Source organism: Echinops telfairi, unplaced genomic scaffold, assembly GCF_000313985.2.
Source record: "Echinops telfairi isolate 266 unplaced genomic scaffold, ASM31398v2 ScPeMD7_7409;HRSCAF=8447, whole genome shotgun sequence".
Classification (NCBI taxonomy): Eukaryota; Metazoa; Chordata; class Mammalia; order Afrosoricida; family Tenrecidae; genus Echinops; species Echinops telfairi.
Window position 1 is genome coordinate 1117305 of NW_022111309.1, and position 8658 is coordinate 1125962.

General features: G+C 43.9%; 1 long non-coding RNA gene across 1 annotated transcript in view; it reads right to left on the reverse strand.

Moving 5' to 3' along the window:
• The window catches only part of LOC123522427, a 14800-nt gene extending 10668 nt beyond the window's left edge, over positions 1-4132 (reverse strand). Inside the window, exon 1 of the long non-coding RNA XR_006680702.1 lies at positions 3904-4132. This is a non-coding gene — a long non-coding RNA (uncharacterized LOC123522427). The remainder of the gene's footprint in view (positions 1-3903) is intronic.
• Positions 4133-8658: the final 4526 nt, after the last annotated feature.

The following is an 8658-nucleotide window of genomic DNA, read 5'->3' on the forward strand; positions in this document are numbered from 1 at the left end:
TTCCTATCTATACCAGTGTACATCCTCTGGTCCAGCCGGATTTGTAAGGTAGAATTGGGATCATGATAGTAGGGTGGAGGAAGCATTCAAGAACTCTAGGAAAATTGTATGTTTCATCATTGCTACACTGCACCCTGACACTGGCTCATCTCCTCCCCGTGACCCTTCTGTATGGGGATGTTCTATTGCCCACAGATAGGCCCTGGGTCCCCACTCTGCACTCTCCCTCATTCACAACGCTATGATATTTTTGGTCTTTGATGCCTGATACCTGATCCCTTCGACACCTCGTGATCTCACAGCCTGGTGTGCTTCTTTCATGTGGGCTTTGGTTTTTCTCAGCTACATGGCTGCCTCTTTATCTTCAAGCATTTAAGACCCCAGACACTATATCTTTTGATCGCCGGGCACCATCAGCTTTCTTCACCACCTTTGCTTGTGCACCTGTTGTCTTCTGCGATTGTGCCAGGAAGGTGAGCATCTCAGAATGCCGAATTGTTAGAACAAAGTGTTCTTGTGCTGAGGGAGCACTTGAGTATGGGCCCACTGTCCATGTTTCCTTAATACTAAACCTATAAATATATGTAATAAATCTATTTCCCCATCTTATGTAAATATATTTACATATGTATATGCCTATATTTAGATCTCTATGAATGCCCTTTGCCTCCTAGCTCATTCCCCTATTTATTTATACTTTCCTCTTGTCCCACTATCATGTTCAGCCTTCATTTGGGTTTCAGGAATTCCTTTCAGCTACATTGTCCTTAATCCAGCCCTGCAGATCTCCTACACCCTCCTTGCCACTGATTTTGGGTCACTTGTTGTTCCCTTGTCCCTGGGTTTGTTAACACCCACTTCTTTTCCCCTGCCTCCCCCTCTCTTATGTCTCCCGAACTGTCATCCCATTGTTTTCTCTTCCGGCTTGTTTATTCCGCCTATCCTTTCCAGGTAGACATGCAGCGACAACAATATGCACCAACACAAGACCAAGTACAACGAAGCAAAAATAGAAAAAACAATAGCTACAACAACAAAACCCCCTATAAATAGTTCAGGGTCTATTTGTTGTCCTTTACGAGTGCTTTCCAGTCAAGTCTGATGGGGTGCCATGCCATGGCCCCACATCTATCCCTAGCATTCCCTGGGGACTTCATTGCTCTGCTCCCCCCACTGCTCTACTGCACACTCCCAGTGGCTGGCTTCGGCGTAGTGGGCTCAGGGCAGGCACAATTCCCATGGTGTATCTCTAGGGTTGTCCCCTGTGGTGCTATGGGTCAGTAAGGAATGCTGTGTCCAGGGGTGGGACTGGCCCTGTGATCGTCTCTGTGCATTGGCTGCTCTGAGCAGAAATATTGTACTCAGGGGTTGGTGAGCCAGAAATGTGCTTCACTTTTTTTTTCCTTCCCCCCTTGTTGGCTCCTGGGTGCTCTCATCAGACAAGTCCTCTCCTTGAGCTGCAGCTTCAGTGCTGTCCTCTGACGTGAATTCTTTTGGGGGGAGGGTGGTGCTGTCCACTTAGTTGGTAATGGGGCCCACCCCTCTTCCATTGCTTTTGAGTGTTCTCATATCTCTTAAAAGGACTGAAAGCATCATTCTTCTGAATTCTGTTTCTGGTAGATACGGGGCCTTTGCTTTAGAGTACTTCATTGGGTTTTCGTGATTTTGTTGTTTGTGTTTGTTTTTCTTGATTTTGGGGGGCTTACTGTGGTTGCTGTCGCTTTGACATCGTCGTACAGCTGTTAATTGTGAGCTGCTGGGTCATGTAGAAACAGTTGGCTTTGTCTAGAGAATTAGGAGCAGTCTAATAGGAGCTTGAAAGCATATGGTGGTGAAATGGGGACAAGGGGAGAGAGAAGAGTAAGTGGTGAAAGTGGTGGTGGATGGGGAAGAGTGAGAATAAAATAAGAGTAATGATAGTAATAATAAGCAGCTATCAGGATAAGCCAGCAGATTAGTAAAAATAATGGGAAAGTATAATTTAAGAAGGGTAACTGGAATTAATGTTTCATGGAAATATATTTCACAAGGTAAAAAAGCAGAAATCATGGATTGACATACAAGGAAGAGGGACAAAGAAACAAGATTGGGTGTGGGTGCTGAGTTTGTTTGCTGCAGCAGCGTAAATGAAGGTGTATCTGTGCGCTCAGGAAAAAATAAGCCTTTGTTTCAGTAGGGGTGCCAGAACGTACAGGCCTGTCAGCTTCTCCCTGGGGGGATGTGTATTTTCAGGAGGGTATGGTTGCATAGAAGTGGGAGAGAACTACAGTAAAATATATATATATACATATATTACAATGAAACAAAAGTCTAAAACCGGAAGTAAAGAAAACTGCCCTGTGGGTGGGAATTCCTGCCCCTTTGGTATTGCATGGGGGAAGTATGGCACATGGGCAGGGAGGGAAGCAGAGAAGGAGGGGGTGGGGGGTGGGGGGAATTAAGTGTGGGTTTTGATTGTTTGCACCAAGCTGTCCATGCGACCTGCTGTTCACCAGCACCCCCAGAGGCTAATGAGATGAGGTTTGGTTGGCTAGGCTGCCTCAGTGGTGGGGAAATTGGCTGTGCCAGGGAGGAGCCAACCCGACAGAAGCAGATTATGCCATCGGTCAGTGGTGGAAATGAGTCTATCAGCAAGCACTGCTGCTCTCCCACGTTAGGAGTGTCACTTCCAGAAAGTACAGGAGAGCCCCTCTGGCGGGATTTCTCTGGGAGTTCCTGAGATCTGTCTGCTTGTTTTCTGGTGGCCGTGAGCCTCCAGCTCGGAGAGACTGCCCATCAATAGAGTTTTAAAGCAGGTTTGTGTTGTTCCCACTGCCCTTTCTTGGAGAGACAGAAACCTGATAGTGGTCGGCTTTTGATAGAGAAACTTTGCAATTGTCTATAGCTATCTTTTTCTTCTCTTTCTTTTCATAAAATGCACTCATTTAGAAAACTCTATGTTGAAGATTGTCCACCCCTGCTGGGGACATAACTGTGGACAGGGCAGTATCCCTGCCCTGGTGGAGTTAACAATAGACAGGAAACATTATTTTAAAGGTGGAAAGTGCTATTAAAATGCTATCCTGGGGCTGTGACTGTGTGTGTGTGTCTGTGGTGGGGAGTGGTAAACTTTAAAGTTCTGAATTCATACAAGATGGGGAAAGAGCCATTCCTCTATACACTCATTATCACATCCAGAAAAAATAGAAAAAAAGATAGGGGGGCGGGGGAATGTGTTTTGTCTAAATCCATTGCCCAGTGCAGGGAGGCTTGGTCCAGACTTGTCAAGTGACAGCCAGGAATTGGCTTGCACAAGCCTTTGGTGAAGCTGAAAGGGGCTCACCTGGCTCAGGGGCCAGTTTGAACAAATGACAAGCAGTTAATATAGTGTGAAGAGCAGATATGTCTATATAATAAGTGAAGGAACTTCAGTTTCCTAGTGGATTCTTTTTTTAAACCATGCGTGTGCTCACCATCAGGACCTCAGGAGCCAGATCTGCGCAGAAAGAGTGAGTATATTTCCAACCGAGGCTAATACGCCTCCTAGTGGATCCTTGCTGAGATCCTGTTGCAGATTGGGGAGCATTCTAGAGCTCTGGGCATGAAGCTTGCCTCTGAGGGTTTGCAGTCTACCTGTGCCCATGTTTAGGTAACAAAACTGGTCTGGGCCCCAGGAGCTTGATTTTCCTCAGCAGCAGCCACTACGTTGATGTCCCACTTACAGTCGAGAGCAGAAAGAACTGCTGCGTCCCTTTCTGGCCCTTGCTAGTTTCCTCATGACAGAATGTGGGAACGTTTGGCTTAAAAGGTAAGACTTTCAGTGTGTAATATGTTTTACTTTTTGCTCTCCCTAGTAGAAACTAGTTGCATGCTTGCACACCTTGTAGATTGGCAGCCCACCCTATCCCCATCCCCAACCCTTACCTTATGGCTCCGTGCTTTGGTTCCCTGTATAGAATGTGTCGGAGAAGGTCTTAGAATAATCTTCCAACAGGCTAATTCATCTTATTCAAGCCACTTGGATAAAGAGTTGCCTCTGCTGAGTGCCAGTGCTGGCTGGGTGCTGCTAAGAACATGCTGGATCATGCCTGGGCCTTCTGGGCCACTATGGAATGGGGACGGGTTAACATGGCTAATGACCTGAAACTGAGAAAGCAATCAATAGGAAAGGAGACTAAGTTCTGATGTGGGAAGGGCAGAGTCAAAATTTGTCTATGAGAAAAGCCTGGGCTACAGCCCTATGAGCAAAAACAGTCATACCTCATAGTGCTTGCCAGATGTCACACAGGTTCCAAGAATATCATGTGCACTTTTAAAATAGTGCACTCAAAAATAGCTGCTACTATTATTTCATCGTACAGGGCGAATGATGTGGGGAGTCTCTGCTCATAACTATTTTGCTTTTCTGGAAGGAAGGCACTGAAGGGCCTGGGCCTGACTCATAGAACATGATGGTCTCGTGGGCCCTTCCGCCTGCACTGGGCTGGGATTCTGTCTTCCCAAGGCAGGACTGGAGGAGGAACCAGCAGAAAGAAGAGTGACCATTTCTAGTCCACCTTGGGGTACTAACCCTGCAGTGACCAGAAACATTAGGTCCATGGCTTGAACCCCAAGTACTGTAGAGCTGGGACTTGTCTGCCAGTTTCCTTGATCACGAAGAGCCTTGGTGGCATAGTGGGTTACATGTTCAGCTTCTCGATGTAAGGTCAGCAGTTTGACTCCACCAGCTGCTCTGAGGGAAGAAAATTAGGCCTTATATTCCCATAAAGATTTATATTCAAAGAAACCCAAAGGGGCAGTTCCACTCTGTCTGGTATGGTTAGTATGAGTCAGAATTGGCTCAATGGCAGTGAGGTTTCTTTGGTGCAAAACAGGCCTTTGAACAGGTTCACTCGTTTGACCAGAACCAGTTCAGCCTTGAAGCCCTGGTGGCATAGTGGGTAATGTGTTAGCTGCTAACCAGGTCAGCAGTTCAAAACCACTAAGCTACTCTGTGGGAGAAAGTCGAGGCTTTCTGCTCCCACAAAGATTGAGTCCCAGATACCCACAGGGTCAGTTCTACGACAGGGATGCTGTGAGTCAGAGTGGACTCGATGGCCCCTATGAGGGAAATGGATGAAGCGGTTGATAAAGGGCAGATTTCTAGAAGAGGTGGCATTTCCTTACTTGATGTCTGAAAGAATGAGATGATTTAGCAAGCAATGGCTAGCTCTCCAGAAAGAGAGCTCTCCACTGTGAACAGACCAAGAGGCTTCCATGTGGACCAGATGGATAAGGGACGATCGTAGTTGCTTGAAGTATAAATGTAATCATGTACTAATAGTTTGGGGTCAAGTTATAAGCAACCCCAAATTCCCACGTAAGTGACGTAGACGTTATTTGATAATCACCAAACCAAAAGAAGAGTTACCTTACATATTTGGAGAGGTTTGATTGGGGAAGGGATGACCTTGAGAGGTACTGTCCTAATAATTAGCAACTTGATTATAATAAGCCTGGATCAATTTTTTCCTGTTTGGGGTTCATTAAGCTTCTTGAACATGTGGGTTTTTGTACCACTACTATCAATGCATTCTGACTCATGGACCCTTCACAGGGTGTCCGAGGCTTTGTAAATCCGTTTAGGAGCAGCCAAGTACATCCTTTCCCAATCAGCAGCTGGTGTTGCAGCTAGCAGTCCACTTACCTGACAGCATCAATGGGTTCAGATAGTTTAGTTTGAAAAAAACTCCAGCAGCTTCTTCAAAGGTGTTTTCTGATTTCCTCTTCCAACGTAGCGGTGTCCCATCCGCCGTCGACTGCAGTGCCCTCATTAGCCCCCGCAGTCAGCAGTCCAGTTCGCGAGTGTCGTTCATCTTTGGAGCCTTTTCATTTTCATTTTGCCAGTTTTTCCCGTCTAGTTTGTTGTTGATTCCATTCAGTACATCTTTCATTACGAGTACTTTTCACATCCAGAGATTATTAGGCATCGTTATAGTATCTATTTGTTTATAGTCTTGAATATATGGATTATATAACTCAGTTTTTGTCTGTTAATTCTACCTTTTGTGTAATGGAGTCTGTTAATTTTTTTTACTAGTTCTGAGTTGTATTTTCTTATTTCTCTGCACGCCTGATACTTTTTATTGGCTGCTATCTACCTGCCAGCTGCCATCTAATCCAATTTTGATTCATAGTGATTCTATATAAGATTTCAAAGGCTGTTAACTCTTTGTGGGCGCAGATAGCCTCATCTTCTCCCCCACAGTTGCTGGCCAACATGAACTGCTGGCCTTGTGGTTAGCAGTACACCCTTACTCAACACCCCCACCAGCGCCACTTTCTTGGATGCTAGGTATGTGAATTTGGGACTGAATATTGGATTTTGTTGTATTGCATTAAATATCTTGGAGCTTACTCAGGGAGTTACTTGGAACTACATTTCATCCTTTGAGGCTTGCTTCTAAGCTGTATTACAGCCCACAGTACTGCAGCAATACCCTTGGTGACAGCTAGCGTTGTGCATTATTCCTGGTACCGAGTGAGCTCTCTGGATTACTCTACTTTTTGTGTTGGCTCTTTCCTAGCCTCGGAGATTTCCTCCTATGCATGTGCCCATCAGTGTACAGCCAGACTCGATGGAGTATCTGTTTGACAATATTCAACAAAGTTAAACCTTACTAGAAATTAGCAATCACACATCTAGGACCCTACCCTGAAGATGATCTCCAACAATATAAAAACACACATATACAGGGTTTCCTTGACACATGAAAAATACGCTAAATAACCTACCTGCCTCTGGTGTATTCACGTAACAGAGTACTATGTGGCTGTACAAAGACTGATGAATACTTACGTGAGGTGATCACTCTATAAAGTGATTTCCAGATAGATCATTGAGCTCTGTCCCTTAGGAACATAGTCATGCTTCAGCTACTCTCCACACACACCCTCCCACAAAAGTAACTAACATTATGTAGGACATATACATGTGGCTAGAGTTTGAGTTGGTTCTGTCTCACAGTGACCCTATGAACAGAATGAAATACTGCCTCGTCCTATGGCATTCATGCAATTGTTTTGATGTTTGAGCCCATCCCATCGAGGCAGCCACTGTGTCGATCCACTGTCCAAGGTCTTCCTCTGTCACCGCCCCTCTACTTTACCAAGCACGATGTCCTTCTCTAGGGACTGGTCTCTCCGGGCAACACGAGCAAAGTGAGACAGAGGATACATATATGGGAGTACCCAAAGTGGAACAAATAGACTAACAAGCAGATGATCCTAGCTGCATTATACATTATAGTACCTACACTCAGGGGAGCTGAGGTGTCAAAGTAACCGGGGAACATTATTTTGGCTGGATAATTTAAGGTCAAAACTAAAATGCTTGTTAGCAAATGTATTTTTCATACATATATGGGTTAGCAATTCTGAAATGTGTATACTATAATTAAGTTAAAATGTAGATAATGAAAGCTGAGTTTCTCAACATAGAAATAGAAGAGAAAGGCTAAAAATAAACCCTCTGGTGTTGAATTTTGAATTGAAATCCCAGGTATTAGTATAAAATTCTTGGTTATATGTGTATTTTACTTTTCCAAGAATGTTTTGAAACCTTTTCATATGTGTATGTGTGGGTTAGCATACTTAGAGATATTTCCTAGCTCTTTTTCCACAGAGAGGGCCTAACCTGAGCGATACACACATAGCAGTGAACACACCTAGTACTCGGCTGGTGGCTTCTGAATAAAATAAAAGTGCATTTCCAGAGTGGGACAGGAAACTACAAGATGTGTAGAACCTTCTGCAGTGCTAGAAGGAAGTTCTTAAAAATTAAAAGGGGGTGGGGGGGATACAAAAGAACATGGGAATGTTTTTATGGAAGGAGTTCCTAATGGACAAAGCTGGAATCACTTGAACAACAAAACAGTGTTATATTACAAAACAAAAATAACACATTCAATGAAGTAAAACATTGGGGAGAAGGCCAGCTGTACTTTACAGCAGCATTCCAATTAATACATGTAAATGACAATAAGCAAATGTCACAGTTATGATTGTTGCAGATAATAACTTAAAATTAGTGGATACAAGTTTGAGAAGATAGTTTCAAAGTATCTTCCTCAAGCTACGTTTTAACAACAAAGGGGAAAATGGCAACTTTAAAATGGAGTAAACTGGTAAAAACTATTTTAAATAAGTGATCAAGGTCAACCTGCAAGGTCATGCTGACACCATGAACCTCTTGATGTGATGCACTAAGCAGCAGACATCATCATCTCTCTGGCACTCACGCTGAGAATACACAATTGATTTCCAATGAGAAAACTGACAAATTCCCACTGGGAAATAGAAAGAATAGATTTTTTTCCCAGGGAACTTTTTGAAACCCCCTCATATTAGACAATAACTATTTTTTCTCAAAATGTCAAAGGTCACAGAAGGTAAAAGATTGAGGAAGAAGCATTGGAGAATTTAGTGGGGAAAATCAACTAAAATCTTACAGAGCTGCACTATATTTTTTGGTACTCATACAATAATGTCAGAAAGTGTTGCTACTGGGGGCTCTAGTACATACATGCACATTTTTATTCCAAAGTGTTCAAACGTCTCTGTGGCTAATGGGTGGCTGCAGACAAGTTCTTTCAGAAGTACAGTTGCCTTAGTCCTGTTAGGTGCCTTCAAATAAAACAA